Below are 16,811 nucleotides of genomic sequence, written 5' to 3'. Positions count from 1 at the left end.
GGTTCCACAGAAGAGGGGCCTGAAAACTGAAGGCTCTCCCTCCCATTCTACTTTTAAATACTCTAGGAACAACAAGTAGGCCTGCAGAGCGAGAGCAAAGTGCTCTAATAGGGTGATATGGTACTACAAGGACATTAAAATAAGATGGGGCCTGATTATTTAAGACCTTGTATGTGAGGAGCAAGATTTTGAATTCAATTCTGGATTTAACAGGAAGCCAACGAAGGGAAGCCAAAACAGGAGAAATATGCTCTCTCTTTCTAGTCCCTGTCAGGACTCTTGCTGCAGCATTTTGGATTAGCTGAAGGCTTTTCAGTGAGTTTTTTGGACATCCTGATAATAATGAATTACAGTAGTCCAGCCTGGAAGTAATAAATGCATGAACTAGTTTTTCAGCGTCACTCTGAGACAGGATATTTCTAATTTTAGAGATGTTGCGCAAATGGAAGAACACAGCCTTAAATATTTGTTTAATATGTGCGTTGAATAGGGCTGCTCAATTAATCGAATTTTAATCACGATTACGATCTGGGCTTTCAACGATCATTAAAAATGACTTAGCCGATTATTAGCCCCTCCCTCATGCTTTATTCTCGCGCTGCTCCATGTGGCAAATTGAGCGCACCTCTCTGCATTTCGAACACGGGTCACAACAATTAAGAGGACCCGAGGGAAGCTCTGAAAGCTAAGCAGAAGTTATTTGGAGAGGAGAGGTAAAAAAAAAAAAAAAAACTTCAGTGGTGTGGAAACATTATGAGTTCGCAGAGTCAGACGTGGGTCAAGTAGACACAGTGTGTAAACTTTGCTACTGTGTCATAGCTGCACCACAGAGCAACACTGCAAAGTTCACTAAACATAGATGTTTACAGTTTTCATTTATTTCTTATATTGCAAACATTTGCACTGTTATCAGTATTTGCACACTATTTTATATTGTTTTTTAAAGTCATTATTCAATACATTGTTATTGTTAAGCCTTTAAAGCCGGTCAGAGAGGTTTTGCTAACTATTTTTAAATCCCTGTAGAACCGGAACCGCGTAAGCTAGCGCAATAATTTTTTTTGAATATGAAACCAGAGTTGTACTTACATCTTATGCCATCAGCTTGTCCTCGGTCACGGTTTCCTTCCACATAAAGCTTTGCAAAAATTGCATAAAAAGCGCTTGCAGGAACAAAAACATAATATTCCAGAAACACGCTTTGCCGATCCGATCAGCTGTTCCTAACACTTCCCACATTGAAACAGACATCAGCACGAACTATCGCATTTCCTGCCCGAAACCGGAAGTGATGCCATTTTCGCAGAAAATGTAGTTTTTTACTTGTAGGCCTTAAAAGCCTATACTGGTGTTTTTATAAGTCATGTTTGACTTTTCTGAATAGTTGCTGGGATGCGTAGAACTCGAATTGCACTGCTGGAAATAGTTTATTTTGATGCACATGCTGTTTTCTTTGCAAATTTGCATCATAGGATTGTTTTTTTGTTTTTCCTTCAGTATATAAAAATTGCTGTATCTCCAAAATAAAACTATGAAGACACTCAAAATAAATTTCCTGTTGTTGTAAACTATTTTTTGCAACTTTTTTGTATTTAAAGTTTTGAGGGATAAACCTCTTAAATTTCTCCAAGTAGAAATATATGTAAAAACAAAACAAACGATTTTCAATTTTTTTGTAGTTTATTGCACTTTTTTGCAATTAATGTAGTTACTATGGACTTAATGCATACATATTATTAAAATATGGGCTATAACAGTTGTATTGATGTATAGCAACTTGAAATGCTCCCACAAATGGCACTACAGCATGTAAAAAAAATAATATGAGCTCTGGCGGACTTGGTACTATGGTAGGTCTTAAAGGGTTAAATAAATATCGTCAAATAATCGAGATCTCAATTTCAGTGAAAATAATCGTGATTATCATTTTTGCCATAATCGAGCAGCCCTAGCGTTGAAGGACAGATCCTGGTCAAAAATGACTCCAAGGTTCCTCACAGCGTTACTGGAGGCCAAGGTAATGCCATCCAGAGTAAGAATCTGGTTAGACACCATTTTTCTAAGGTTTTCAGGGCCGAGTACAATAACCTCAGTTTTATCTGAATTAAGTGTTAATTATTAAAAATCATGATTAATTCAGGCAGGTTATTTTGTGTGACCTCGTGTAAATTGAGGATTGTGCTTACAAAGCATTTATAAATAAAAGTGAGCAGTATGTCAAGACTCAAATGTCTCAGTTATCTTCATAACAATAAACACTGCTTGAGGTTACCAGACTACTGAAAAAACCAGAGTCAAACGGCACATTCTGGAAAGAATGAGACACACTGAGGCCCTACTGCCACAGAGTACGTTCACCTTAAATATGCTGATAATACAAAAAACCCAAAACACTTGTATAAAACTATCACAACACAAGCCTGAATGTTTTATAGAAATTCACAAAACGTTGCAGACATCATAAAGAAAGTTGGGTTGAGTGCTCTCAAGTTAAGCAAGTTTAAGTTAAATTACCCACTGCTGTGCTTTCATAACACAGGTGAAATGAAAGAAAAGGGGTGGGTCTTATCTTAACCCTACAATTCCTTTGTAAGCTAAGAATTTCACCTGGATGAATCGTATGCATTTGACTACATTTACATCCAAATAATACAGGCTGGTTTCTTTTTTTAAGAGTTGTCATTATGAGGTTGGACAAACATGAAGTCTAAGCTTAATAAATCACGTTCACCCACTCTGAGTTAGAAATGTAGTGTATATATTTTTGATGCTGTAGCGTGGCATTCCAAGCTTCCACACTATTGTGGAAGCTGAGATTCTCTGTTGCTTTAAACCAAGATTTGAAATCATGCTTCTATCACACAATCACAAATGCACTATTGCATTTGAAACATGTGACCCTTGGGGGGGGGGGGGGGGGGGGGGGGGGGCATGCTGAACCGAACAGGTAAGACTAATGATGTGCTGGTGACCTGTGAGTGGAGCATATCAGTCATGCGGTGCTGTGCTGATCCTCCATCAGGTGGATCTTCACTGCCTTCCTGTGCTCTGATCCCACAGGGAGCAGCAGTGGGGCTGTGTCCACTCAATGGCTCACTGTCCTCTTGTGAATATCATTAGTGTCTTCTGTAGATTCGCCCACTGTCTCTGCACCAACAGATCGAGCTGCTCTCTGCAATTATAGGCGTGCTTCAGTTGCTTGGGAAGGTCTAGCTTTTCATCATCTTGCTGACGTAGCACACATTTAATGGATTATTGCATTGATAACTTCCCACCTCTTCTCTTTGACCAACCTTTGATTTCTCATCAGGTTTGACTGTCTAACATTCAGGGGAAAGTGGAACAGAAAGCTTCATGCTGCCACCACGACACATACAGACGCCATTCTGTCTGCCTCTTGTATGATGTATATGCTTTTATACTTGAGTGCACTGACTTTAGCATTGTGAGTTCATCCGGTTGTCGAGTAATGACTTAACAACCTCTGGCCAATTATCAAAGTCACTATTTGCTACCTTTGAAGGCCAAAAATGTATTGATCAGGCATAACATTATGAACACTGACAGGTGAAGTGAATAACACTCATTATCCTGTCAGCATTGCACCTGTTAATGAATAAGATAGAGCACTCAATGCTTATGTGTTAGAAACTGGAAAAAACGGGCAAGTGTAAGCATTCGAGTGAGTTTGACTCGGGCAGAATTCTGATGACTCGACAGCTGGTCATGGAGGGTCATGTGGGCTTTGTCTGATCTGTAGTGGTCAGTATTAAGAAAGGGACAGTTCAAGGAAGGAACAGTTCAAGGAAGGCGCAGTGATGAACCAATGACAGGGTCATGGGCAGCCAAGGCTCACTGATGCATGCTGGGAGTGAAGGTCTGTGAGGTCTGATCCAACAGTATGTGGCTGTACAGCCTCAGATCAGTCCGGGTGCTCATGCTGAGCCCTGTCAGTGCTGGAAGCATGAACAATGGCCACGTGAGCATCAAACCTGGACCATGGAGAAATGAAAGAAAGCGGCCATGTCTGATAAACCATGCACACATTTGCATGCGTGTACATCACCTACCTGGGGAACACCTTGCACTTCGATGCATTAGGGGAAGAAGACTAGCTGGTGGTTGCAGTGTGATGCTTTGGGCAATATTCTGCTGGGAAACCGTGGGTCCCATATGATTGTGTGCTTAAGATAAACAGATATTTTTATTTTTATTTGATGAGGCATCAGCAGAGTTGTGAAGACAAATTGAGAAAGTCCACCAAGAATAAAAGAAAATCCAATGTGAGAGAAGCAAACTAGAAGTGGATGGTCCAGAGAAAATACACTGGTTGTACCACCACTAGTGATGGGATTTCCGTCTCTTTTTAGAGATCACTAAAAAGAGTCGGCTCTTTCGGCTCCAAACCGGCTCTTCAGGTTGTTTTGTTGCTTTAATTAATTTATTATTAACAATAATATAAAATTATGCACAAAAGGAATTACTAACGTAAAAAAAAGTGGTTTTATTTATGTATGTTTATATATAAACATATGCGGTAGCCCCTAGAGACAAAACATACAAACTCCAAAACACATTTCTAGCATGAACTGAACTTCCAAAGCAGAGCTACTAGATCACTTAAATTACACAATTGAAAACATGTGTGTATTGTTTGTGTATTTATACACAGGCACTCATATATATTCAAATAATTTAAAAAAAAGTTCATTTACCTGTTATTACCACACACCAAATCCGGTCGTTGGTACTTGCTGGCTTGTGTAGCCACAAGATAACAAAAGCTCAACACTGCGTCCAGCATCCTGGAGCACTTCTGTTGTCTTTTGTACGTGTTTTGAGTTTTTATGTGCTTCGGAGTTTTTACGTGTTTTGGAGTTTGTACATGCTTCAGTGTTCGTATGTGATTTGAAGTTTGTATGTGCTTTGTCTCTAGGGGCCACCGTAAATATACTTTTATTTATTCACTCCACATAAAATGTAATAAATAAATCATATAATACAAAAATCAACTATTCACATTTCAACTTTTAAATATTTAAATTTTCAGCTTTTTCCTTTTACAAATTTAAAGTGAAAACAACACAAAACACTGCAAACCACAACACAATTAAATATAAATTATAATATGAAAACAAAAAGAACATGCATATTCTCTGTCATATGGACCTGCATGAATAAACTTTCTGAATCCTTTATCATCTGCAACCAAAAATAGTTGTGGATGATTACTATACCTTTCTAATGTGACGTTGTTGTCCCTGGCTCTCTTTCTCTCTCTCTCCCTCTGGCTCTGTTCCTGTGCTACTGAGTGTAACTACCGCCCCTCCCCCCTCTGCCCAGCGTAAAGCACAAGGCTCGCGTGCAGAGTGAAGCAGAAAAAAGTGCGAGAGAGAGGGTGAGAGAAAGAAAGAAAAAAAAACGACGTGACGGCTCGCAATAAGGAGCCGGCTCGCTTCGACTCTAAGAGCCATTTCGTTCGCGAACAACCCATCACTAACCACCACTCCCCCAAAAGTCTGACTTAGTATTGAGCTCTGTATGTCTTAGTTGATAAATGGGTGGCTTTATCATATATTGTATTTAACAGCATTTTGATAATGCACTTGATCCTGGGTTTTGTGCAGAGCAAATAAATATACCAAATACAATTCAAATGAAAGATCCGTGATTGCATCGAGTCAAACATGTCATCTGCTTTGTGTATCTGTTACAGGTACCGGGTGGCAGCACCTGTAGGCAGCTATATATGTGTCCTGTAAACAGGAGAGAAATGATCAGACAGGGAGACGTGGCTTGCCGTTTCCTGAATACTCCGCCATTATTTATTCAAATTCACAATTATGCACTCCTTTCATTACTTTTACAGTATTACAACTGTGTATTTACTTATTCTTAACATAGCTCACACACACATTCTCCATAACACATTCCAATGTTATAAACATGACCAATTTTCTTGTAAGACTTGGTTCAAAATGAATTCCAACAGGACAAATCTATAAATCTCAAATAGCTTGAAAGAATGGTATAATCAGCACCATCTTGACATGTGCACTGAATTCACGGAAACACTTTATGGCAGAAACAAGATACTAAAACAATACAGAATAACGGTGGAGCCGATCACTAACATCACAGAGCATAGGAGGTGTGCGACCCAAACTAACATGCTAACCTTAGCATGCTGCTAAAGCCGTAAACAAATACTTACAAAAGTGTAATTTACTGTACTACACAATGTTGTACGCTTTCACTTTCCAACCGTAATGGTTAGTCTATGCTATATAATGGATGTGATTGCTATTATATTCTATTTCGGGCACGATACGAACCTGTAAACAGGAGAGAAATGAGCAGACAGGGAGACGTGGCTTGCCGTTTCCTGAATACTCCGCCATTATGAGAAAACAGCGTGGAGCATGCGCTTCAGGCTGCTAACAACAGGCCAAACCATGGTCTCACACTGCCACCTATTGGTATAAAAATGAAGCGTCCGCTACAAATATCCCAGGGTAGTTACCAAGTTTCCTGTTACAATTACTGTAGTTATTTAGGGCATTTCCAAATGGAAATATCACTTACATTGAAAGTGAAATTACTTAAATTAATTCACATAAATGTGATCACACATTAGTGGGTATCACATATCTTTTTGGAGTAACCCACTGAACCGACTAAACTACTGGGCTACCCAGTTTTCTACTTTATCTACACAGCAATAGATTCTACCTGTGACCTGGATTTCGTTTTCATTTCTGAGAGCATTTTTACCCCCTTTTCAAATCTTCTGTCCATGATTCTATCAAATTACAGCAAAAGTGACAGGAAAGACTGTGGAAAGTTAATTACGTCTGACAAGGCAGCCAGCTAACGGGCTAACGCCACAGGCTGAACTGTGTGTCCAGTTCATTTCAGGTTATTTCACATATGCATGAATTAAATTTGTGTAATGGCTTTCTTAGATTTTCCAATGATATAGAGGAAATTAATTCATTACAGTCTGTGACTCATTGTGAGATTCAAAATGAAGTGTCACAGAGAAGGTGAAATGCATGGAGGAGTGAAATTAAAGTTAAAAGAATTAATTGTGCCATTTGAATTTGGCATACAGACACATTAGAACTACTACCCCACATAGGCAGCTGATTTTTCTGGTCATTGGTGACTTGATAAAATCAACATATAGCCTAAAACAAAAAAACAAGGACATGATATCCCCTCAGCCACATTCTGGTGAGAAAGGTCGAGCGTGTGTCTGATTTATACATTTCCAATTATGACAAACATCTTCAAGCAAGTGCAATTGCAGACAAAAAACAAAAACAACACAGCAGGACAATGACAAAGATCAGTGTAGTCCAGCACTAAAAGCATGCAGTCTTAACTTCTCCTTGGGGCTTTTGTGTGTCATTGGAGTGTGAATGCGAGTGAATGCAGGTTAGTTTGCACTTGTGTACAGGGAGTGCAGAATTATTAGGCAAGTTGTATTTTTGAGGAATCATTTTATTATTGTGGGGATAGGTTAATTGGATAATCCAAATTGCCACTAGGTGTGAATGTGCGAGTGAATGTGAGTGTGAATGGTTGTCTGTCCCTATGTGTTAGCCCTGCGACAGACTGGCGACCTGTCCAGGGTGTACCCTGCCCTGTATAGAAATGCTTGTATGAGTGGGTGTGAATGGGTGAATGAGGCATGTTGTACAGGGAGTGCAGAATTATTAGGCAAATGAGTCCACATCATCCTCTTCATGCATGTTGTCTTACTCCAAGCTGTATAGGCTCGAAAGCCTACTACCAATTAAGCATATTAGGTGATGTGCATCTCTGTAATGAGAAGGGGTGTGGTCTAATGACATCAACACCCTATATCAGGTGTGCATAATTATTAGGCAACGTCCTTTCCTTTGGCAAAATGGGTCAAAAGAAGGACTTGACAGGCTCAGAAAAGTCAAAAATAGTGAGATATCTTGCAGAGGGATGCAGCAGTCTCAAAATTGCAAAGCTTCTGAAGTGTGATCATCGAACAATCAAGCGTTTCATTCAAAATAGTCAACAGGGTCGCAAGAAGCGTGTGGAAAAACCAAGGTGCCAAATAACTGCCCATGAACTGAAAAAAGTCAAGCGTGCAGCTGCCAAGATGCCACTTGCCACCAGTTTGGCCATATTTCAGAGCTGCAACATCACTGGAGTGCCCAAAAGCACAAGGTGTGCAATACTCAGACACATGGCCAAGGTAAGAAAGGCTGAAAGACGACCACCACTGAACAAGACACACAAGCTGAAACGTCAAGACTGGGCCAAGAAATATCTCAAGACTGGTTTTTCTAAGGTTTTATGGACTGATGAAATAAGAGTGAGTCTTGATGGGCCCGTGGCTGGATTGGTAAAGGGCAGAGAGCTCCAGTCCGACTCAGACGCCAGCGAGGTGGAGGTTGAGTACTGGTTTGGGCTGGTATCATCAAAGATGAGCTTGTGGGGCCTTTTCGGGTTGAGGATGGAGTCAAGCTCAACTCCCAGTCCTACTGCCAGTTTCTGGAAAACACCTTCTTCAAGCAGTGGTACAGGAAGAAGTCTGCATCCTTCAAGAAAAACATGATTTTCATGCAGGACAATGCTCCATCACACGCGTCCAAGTACTCCACAGCGTGGCTGGCAAGAAAGGGTATAAAAGAAGAAAAACTAATGACATGGCCACCTTGTTCACCTGATCTGAACCCCATTGAGAACCTGTGGTCCATCATCAAATGTGAGATTTACAAGGAGGGAAAACGGTACACCTCTCTGAACAGTGTCTGGGAGGCTGTGGTTGCTGCTGCACGCAATGTTGATGGTGAACAGATCAAAACACTGACAGAATCCATGGATGGCAGGCTTTTGAGTGTCCTTGCAAATCAGAATCAGAATCAGAATCAGAATACTTTATTGATCCCTGGGGGAAATTATTTTTTGTTACAGTGCTCCATTTTAAACCAACATTAAGACAAGACAGACAATACGCTAACTAAGAATAGTACAATATATACATATACATATACATACATACATACATACATACATACATACATACATACATACATAAGTCACTTATAAATAAATATTTGGAAAAGAAACATGTGTAGTTGTAGCAGCAAACAGTGTGTTAAGTGGATGCGTTGTACAGGGAGATGGCCACAGGCAGGAATGATTTCCTGTGTCGTTCAGTGGTGCTTTTCGGTAATCTCAGTCTCTCACTGAACGAGCTCCTGTGACTGACCAACATGTCATGGAGTGGGTGGGAGGTGTTATCCAACATTGTCTTTATCTTGGACAGCATCCGCCTCTCCGACACCACCTTGAGGGAGTCCAGCTCCATCCCCACAACATTGCTGGCCTTACGGATCAGTTTATTAAGTCTGTTGGCATCTGCGACCCTCAGCCTGCTCCCCCAGCATGCAACAGCATAGAGGATCGCACTGGCCACAAAAAGAAAGGTGGCTATATTGGTCACTGATTTGTTTTTGTTTTGTTTTTGAATGTCAGAAATGTATATTTGTGAATGTGGAGATGTTATATTGGTTTCACTGGTAAAAATAAATAATTGAAATGGGTATATATTTGTTTTTTGTTAAGTTGCCTAATAATTATGCACAGTAATAGTCACCTGCACACACAGATATCCCCCCTTTTTTTGGGATCATTGAGAACATGGTTGTTGTTCAATAATAAAATTATTCCTCAAAAATACAACTTGCCTAATAATTCTGCACTCCCTGTATAGAGCGGTTTGAGTACTCCGGGAGAGTAGAAAAGCGCTATGTAAGAATCAGTCCATTTACCAATAAATTCAGCAGAACACAACAAATTAAAACATTTAAATCCCTTAAACATGTTGCCCACTCCGGTCGAGAAGAGGGGAACCTTCATTTAGGCAAACTGTCCTCTTTTTGGAAACCAAGACTTGCATAGTGTGCTGTGCTGATGGCTCAACAGTAACTTTTATTTTGGAACCATTTTAAACAAACTTTTTTTTTTTTTTTTTTTTTTTTTTGCCTGTCCCGTTTGGCTCTTTTGCCATCAGAATTGTTGTCTAAAGGCAAAGAAAGATGCCCAACGCATTTACTTTACCAAATTGACCATCCCAGCCTTGCCGTAATGGTCCATTTGATTCACCTTTTATTGTTTATTTTATTTTCACTTACTGAATATGGGACAGACTTGACTGGGGGAAAGAAGGGGAGAAAGAAAGAGGGAAAGAGAAACAGCTGAGAAGAGGGATGGGGGAGAAGGGCAAAAGACAAAAACCAACAGAATGAGCAGGAAAAAAATGCATATATCAATCACCTGGATCACCTGCTGAGAAAGAAAAAAGAAAACAAGCAGAAGAGAACAAGAGTAATAGAATAAACAACATCACAATGATATATGGGAATATGACAGTAAATACTAAATATTAAACATTATTGTGCAGCACATAAGATCAACAGAATACAGTGTGCTTTGAGGTAGGAGCCAAAAAGGGTGTAGTTTGTGGGTGTGATCACCCGTGTGTACACCTGTGAGCATGGACGCGCTTGTTTTTTTTTTTAAAAGGTTCCTTCATGTAATGATCTGCTAGAGGGTGTGGGGGGGGGGGGGGGGCACAGCCCCGTCCTCCAGGGCATGAAGCAGGTGTGGAGGAGATCAAAACTCCAGACATCCAGAGGCCCCCAGAACACAAGAGACCAAGGAAGACCAACAGAGGGGCAGCCGCGCCACTGTCCCAGAAAGAGCTGAGGAGAGTCCCAGATGAGGGCTCACTCAGCAGCCGCGGAGCAGAAACCAGGGGGAGTTGCAGTGACGCGCCCGTGAGCTCCGCCGGCAGCCAGCTGTGCCTGAGTGACCGAGCCCCAGGCCGAGAGGCCGGGGGCACCCCACCTCCGAAGTGGCCCAAGCGAGCCTCAGGCTCCAGGCCCCATTTTAAACAAACTTTATGTTTTGCAACAATCACGTGTTTGATTGACCAGAAAAATAAAACGGGTCAGTGGAAACTGTAACACCAGACTGTATTAGTTTCAGTATGAAAGCAGAGCCAAAGCACTGAAAGCTGCGGAGTTTAAATCGACTGGAGCTGTCAGGAATACTGGTGTGTCTGGCAGAAACACTCCATATATGCCATAAATGCAGTTCTTGATAGGTCAAAAAGGTTGTTTGGTTAATGTGCACAAAGAAGGTAACGAAGCACAAAATGAAACTTTAAGTTGGCAGAGGCCTCAAAAAATCCCTTCTTCCAATCATTTGTTGTCCTTTTACTAAGCATAAAAACAACATAAGTACATGTGTGCAACACTAGCAGAAAATACACATTTGGAAACATTAAAAACACAAAGTTCACTGCCTGGAAATATCGTTTTCTTCTGCCCAGTCCCTGTTCTTAAAGACAAATGGATAGTAGCATGTACACAAAGGCACAATATTCAAATGAATAGAAACCCGTCTGTTTTTTTCATGTTCAGTCCCACACTTGATGTGCGTCAGCTGATGCTTTGTCTGTTTGCAATAAATCTGTTAAACGCCGCTGCTGATATGAACACAAAGAAGCAGCAGATATTTTTTTTTAAAAAGGCATTTGGCTCTACAGTGACAACAAAAGAAATTATGCACTTAATATAATAACAAGGACATTCTGCAATTAGGAGTCAGGCTTGTGCCTTTGTCCTTTCTTGTTTTGATTTGTTTTGGGGTTTTACAAAAGTTAACATTTTTAAAAAGTTGCTGTTCCAGAACAGTTGTTTTGACTGTACAGTATGTGGAACAGGAAATAGACACAGACTGTTGGATGCCAGCTTCTTCATTTTACTACATACATTTACTGCAGTGGAATACAGAGCTGCTGAGACGTGTTTTCTGGAGTCGATCACGATTCTCTGTCTTCACTCTCCAGACTTTGTGGGGACAGTTTGGGAATGGCCTCTTCCTGATCCTGAGGTAACTGTTGCTGTGATTGGTGCTATATAGAGAAATAGTAATTGATTTATATGTTTTATATATCTAAATATTAGCCTGTAGACTGTTCAGTCAGGATTAATGCAAACATGTTTAGAATACTCCTCTCCTAAACTTCTCCCGAACAAATCCAGGCGTAGTCAGGAAGCACTCAATGTGTATAGTTTATTCTGCTGGCCTCCGAGGTTCACAAAAGATTATTTACAAAGAAAATAAACAACTGACTTAATTCAAAACAAAACAAAAAAATCTATATACAAAACACAAGCGGCTGAGCCAGTCTGCATGTTACCCTCACTGTAACATCTCACAGAATGCCCAGGTCGGCCCTGACGGCCTCCTTTTATACCCCGTTGTCCCTCCGAACAGGCATAATAGTCATCAGTCATCCCTTTATCATTTCTTTCCCCCAAAACACTCTTTTTTCCTCAGCATATTTCCAGCTGTATTCCTACAATACCTTGCCTTGGAAAAAGTAAGTAATCAAACAGACATCATGAGAGGAAATATCTGTATTAGAGCTTTGAAAAACTAACCAAAAAAACACACACATGCTGCATTGATCCCAGTTTCATTCTGGGATTGTCCACATTGTCCACACATTCTCAACAAATTACCACAGACATACAGTCAGTTAGCAATCTGCTAACATGTTACTTAAACACCAACTCAGTCAGTAATTTTTAGTCATTATAGGCATCACCTCTCTGTTTTAGTTGCTATTGTTAATGTGTTCATGATGGCAACACTCACTCAACCACGTACAAACATACGTACTGTAAGGAGAGGATCTTGGAAGGGTGATTAACTTTAAAAAGTGACATCGTAGTTCAAAAGATGTTATTTTCAGGAAGACACAGGTCTTTTGTGATTGGTTAGAGGAAATCAAATCTCCTGGAAATGCGTTGTGAATACACGAAGACGATGAAGACGATTTTATTAAATAGATCGAGTTCACCATTCTGCTCTGCTTCTGCTTTTGACATGAAGCCAGGCAGAAGGAAATGATTTGTGCAGGTATGCAGCAACACTTACAACTGATATTGACTTAGATGATGAATAGAGTCAGGCTAAATGAAATGAAATAAAACAGCATTTTTTCTGCTGCTTGCTGTAATGTTTTCTGTGTTATTTTACAGTATTTAGTCACACAAACGTCTTTGGTTTTTACCACTGAGCTTGAGCTTCAGTACACTTAATGAGATTACTTCTGCCTCTGGAATGAGTTTGCCCCCCAGAAATGTTTGTACAATTCGCTCTCGTATCTGCATTTACCCCAATGAGTTCAACCACGACACGAGTTTCAATGGGGCGTGAGCTGCAGCCACCCAAGTAGAAGCAGAGATGTGTTCAGTTCAATAAACTATTCCAACACAGCAGGCACGGAAACAGGCGTGGGATCCTTCCTAATGCTTTCACCTAGAAGAAAATGTGTGTCCTGATCTGTAGCTTTCAGTGAAAATCGTCCGAGCAGAATTGCTCTGTAGCGGATGTGAGTGGTGAACTGGTAGCTCAAAGTGCCGAAGGGCCCGGCTTATAGGTTTCTCGCCATCGTTTCATTGCCAAGTGAGTGCTGCAAAGAGAAGGCTGAGAGGTGAAAGCCCCTTTCTGGCAGCTGCTGCAGTAATATGACATAAGAAGCTGGAGTGAAAAATTACTGAAGCACAAACATCAAAGGAGGTTTTCTTAAATTCTGTCAGCCCAGGACACCAATAGATGGATATAGCATTACCCAAGAACTGAGTTAGAAGTGTGTACTATCTGCAGCAGGAACCTGCAGAGCATGATCATGTGCTCATCTTGGAGGAAGCATCCACATCCTCATCACGTCCTAAAGTAACGTGAACAACAGACCAGCTATGATGACAGCTAACCCATTTCCAAGGGGAACATCTTACTTTTGACCGGGTGGCTCCCTCACTTCCATAAACATGGTGACACAACAGCTGGCACATCCTTTCTTCTGATGCAACTGGATGACATCAAAACTTGGGGGATGAGGTGAATGCCGCAGTTTAGAAGCCAAACAAATCGGTCATTTCAATGTAATCTCACACAGTCTGCTGTGAAAAACATATAACTGTTCCCCAAACCTAAAAACACAACTGTCAATGGTTTAAAACAACTGAAGCACCTATTGACTGTTGGGAAGAACCACGATGAAAACAAAGGTTTTGTTATCCAACGCCGAATATGTATGTTTTACTGACTTATTTCTGCTGTTCTGTAACCATCATTTTAGCAGAGACATCGAGACAGATCAACGTTTTACTTTTATTAAAGTTACATGACTTCTTTCTTCACATGAGCAATCTCAGTTTTTCTAGCTTAAGCCCTGTTCCAGCAAATAGTCCAGCACTTCCTCAATAATTTTAACAAAAAAAAACCAAACCAAGCTTTTATACGATAGTTAACTTCTGTGAAAAAGTAAGAGGCTTCACTGTATTTTTAAACAGCAGAACACAGGAATCATTCCTGCTTGCAGTAAATGTGCATGATGTAAATCAACTGTCAGGTGAAAGAGTTTGTCGGAGTCATTGGTTTTAGTCAGTGCACAAGTAGAATATTTGTCTTTTATCACATGGCAGAGTGGTTTAAAATATCTATTAGAATATGCTAACATAAAAGCCTTAAACCTAAGAAAGAAGAAAGCAATGAATTGCAAAGTCCAGATTGAAAAACAAAATCAGAATTGGAATTATCCTGTCATTGACATAAGGAAGGGGTAAGGAAAAACAACAAACTTTTATTTGGCTGAAGGCAGAAGTCCAAGAAAAAAACAAAGTGCAGTCCACACTGAAGAAAAAAGATCACAACACAAACTAATTAAAACAATAAAAGAAGTAACATGACAGCTGGGATAGGCTCCAGCGCCCCCCGCGACCCTGAAAAAGGATAAGCGGAAGCGAATGGATGGATGGATGGATGGATGGAAAAGAAGTAACACTAAGAGCACAACACAAACGAAACATGAGACACTAACCGAATAACATAAAACAGGCAATAACTCAGCCATGGAGAACTCAGGACAGAAGACTGCAGAGAGCAAAATGAGCGTAATAGTCATAGTGAGTCACAGAAACCAACAATAAGAAAACGTTGCCTAGAATCAAAATCAAAGCTAAAGTCTAGAATAATGAAAATCCAAAACCTACCAAAGAATCAAACAAAGAAAAACACGGATTGTGACATGTCCGAGGTTTGATAGCAGCGCCAGACCTCAGTGGATGTTTTGTCCAGTCAGTCATTGAGTTATTGAGTTATTTGGTTTAAAACTGAAGAACCTCCAAGAACGTGATTGTTCACATGCTGCTGTGAGATGGTGGGGGTGAACCAAAGTTTAGTTGGTTGTCAGAATGAGAACGGTTGTTTTACTTTTCAGCTACATTCAGACAGACATACATCTCTACATTTTTAGCAAAGGCTTTTTTATCCTTTCAGTTTTTAATTGAATGTAAGTATTGTTCAGATGCTTTTGATTAACCTTTAATAATGTGATAAATTATAATGAGTTTTATATTTAATTAGTTTTAATTAGTTTTATGAGGTTTCTTTTGCAAAAAAGTTCCAAAACAAAAGATGAACTTTGGTGCAGATAAGAAAACAATACACAAAAGACTTTCTTGACTTAAAGCTTCAGTGATTCTCATTATTTGACATACAAAAATGAATCAATTCAAGAACCTTACACAAAACACTGTTAAGGAGTCAAGAAATCAAATAAATAAATGAAACCTACTCAAAGCAGAGTCTTTAAATTCGTTAGTTGGCCAGAGACAGGATTCTAGGTTAATGCTATTCTTCTGTGTCTGCTAAATGTGGACATTGGAATAAGATCATCTTTATATGTACAGCATTAATAGCTTTTAAAGCTCAGCCGTTCATAAATTATTCTACCAAATGATAAAGACTATAAAACTTAAGAGAATAGATGAATGAAGAGAGCACAGTGAATCAGAGTCAAATCCCTCGTTAGCACAAACCTGGTCAAATAAAGATAATTCTGCTTCTGATTGTCAAAACAAAAATGTACCAACCAATGTTGTTAGCTGGATACGTGTTGGTTTGAAGGAATAATAATGTGATTATCTCTCAGACATCAAAGCCATCACCCTAACCCTAATCCCAGCTTTACTTTGGGAGAACCGTACATGCAAATGGAATCTCAAATATCTGTTGAGACAGACATCACACATTCAAAAGCAAAATGATTCTTTTGTATGTATCGTGTTTGTCACATCATAATATATCTACAAAGATTCAGTGGCATCTATATAAGATGTGTCCAAAACAAAGACAACATGTTATTTTGTTGGCTTCAGTGTCTGTTTGTGGTGCAGGGTGTACATGTATCAATAAAATCCATGTAACAGCACTGTTAGCATAAATCGTTTGAAACGAAGAATTGGTGAGGCTGTCTTGCTGCTAGCTCATCTTAAATGCCAGTAATTTAACTGAGTCCTGAGGGCTTTTATTTTTTTAAACATTTATTTTTCGTGTTAAAAAATGATTGTTATAGACGCTAAAACAACATTTTGGATTTTTTTTGGTTACAAGCCCAACACACACCCGGCATTGCACTTGCTTAAAATGCAAAGGTCCACTTCATGAGCATATGGAGTAAAGCCTGTGTGCACGGGTGGGCTGATCACAGTCTATAACTCTTTTTAACCACCTGAAGAAAAAAAAAAACATAATCGAATCCAGTCAGTAAAAGCAGCACAAGTCTGAGGCCAACATGAACTCCCTCTGTGCTCTATGGATCCACAGTAAACAAATCAAGTCTCTGTCCCCATCAACAGGCAAGAGTGAGGTTTGCAAAACACTGAATGACTGTAAGGTCGTCA

This window comes from Rhamphochromis longiceps, linkage group LG2 (genome assembly GCF_057381845.1).
Source record: "Rhamphochromis longiceps isolate RC_006_pf linkage group LG2, R_longiceps_female_GT1.1, whole genome shotgun sequence".
In the NCBI taxonomy this organism is placed as follows: domain Eukaryota; kingdom Metazoa; phylum Chordata; class Actinopteri; order Cichliformes; family Cichlidae; genus Rhamphochromis; species Rhamphochromis longiceps.
The sequence above is the reverse complement of the archived record's forward strand: the minus strand, read 5'-3'. Positions refer to the sequence as shown.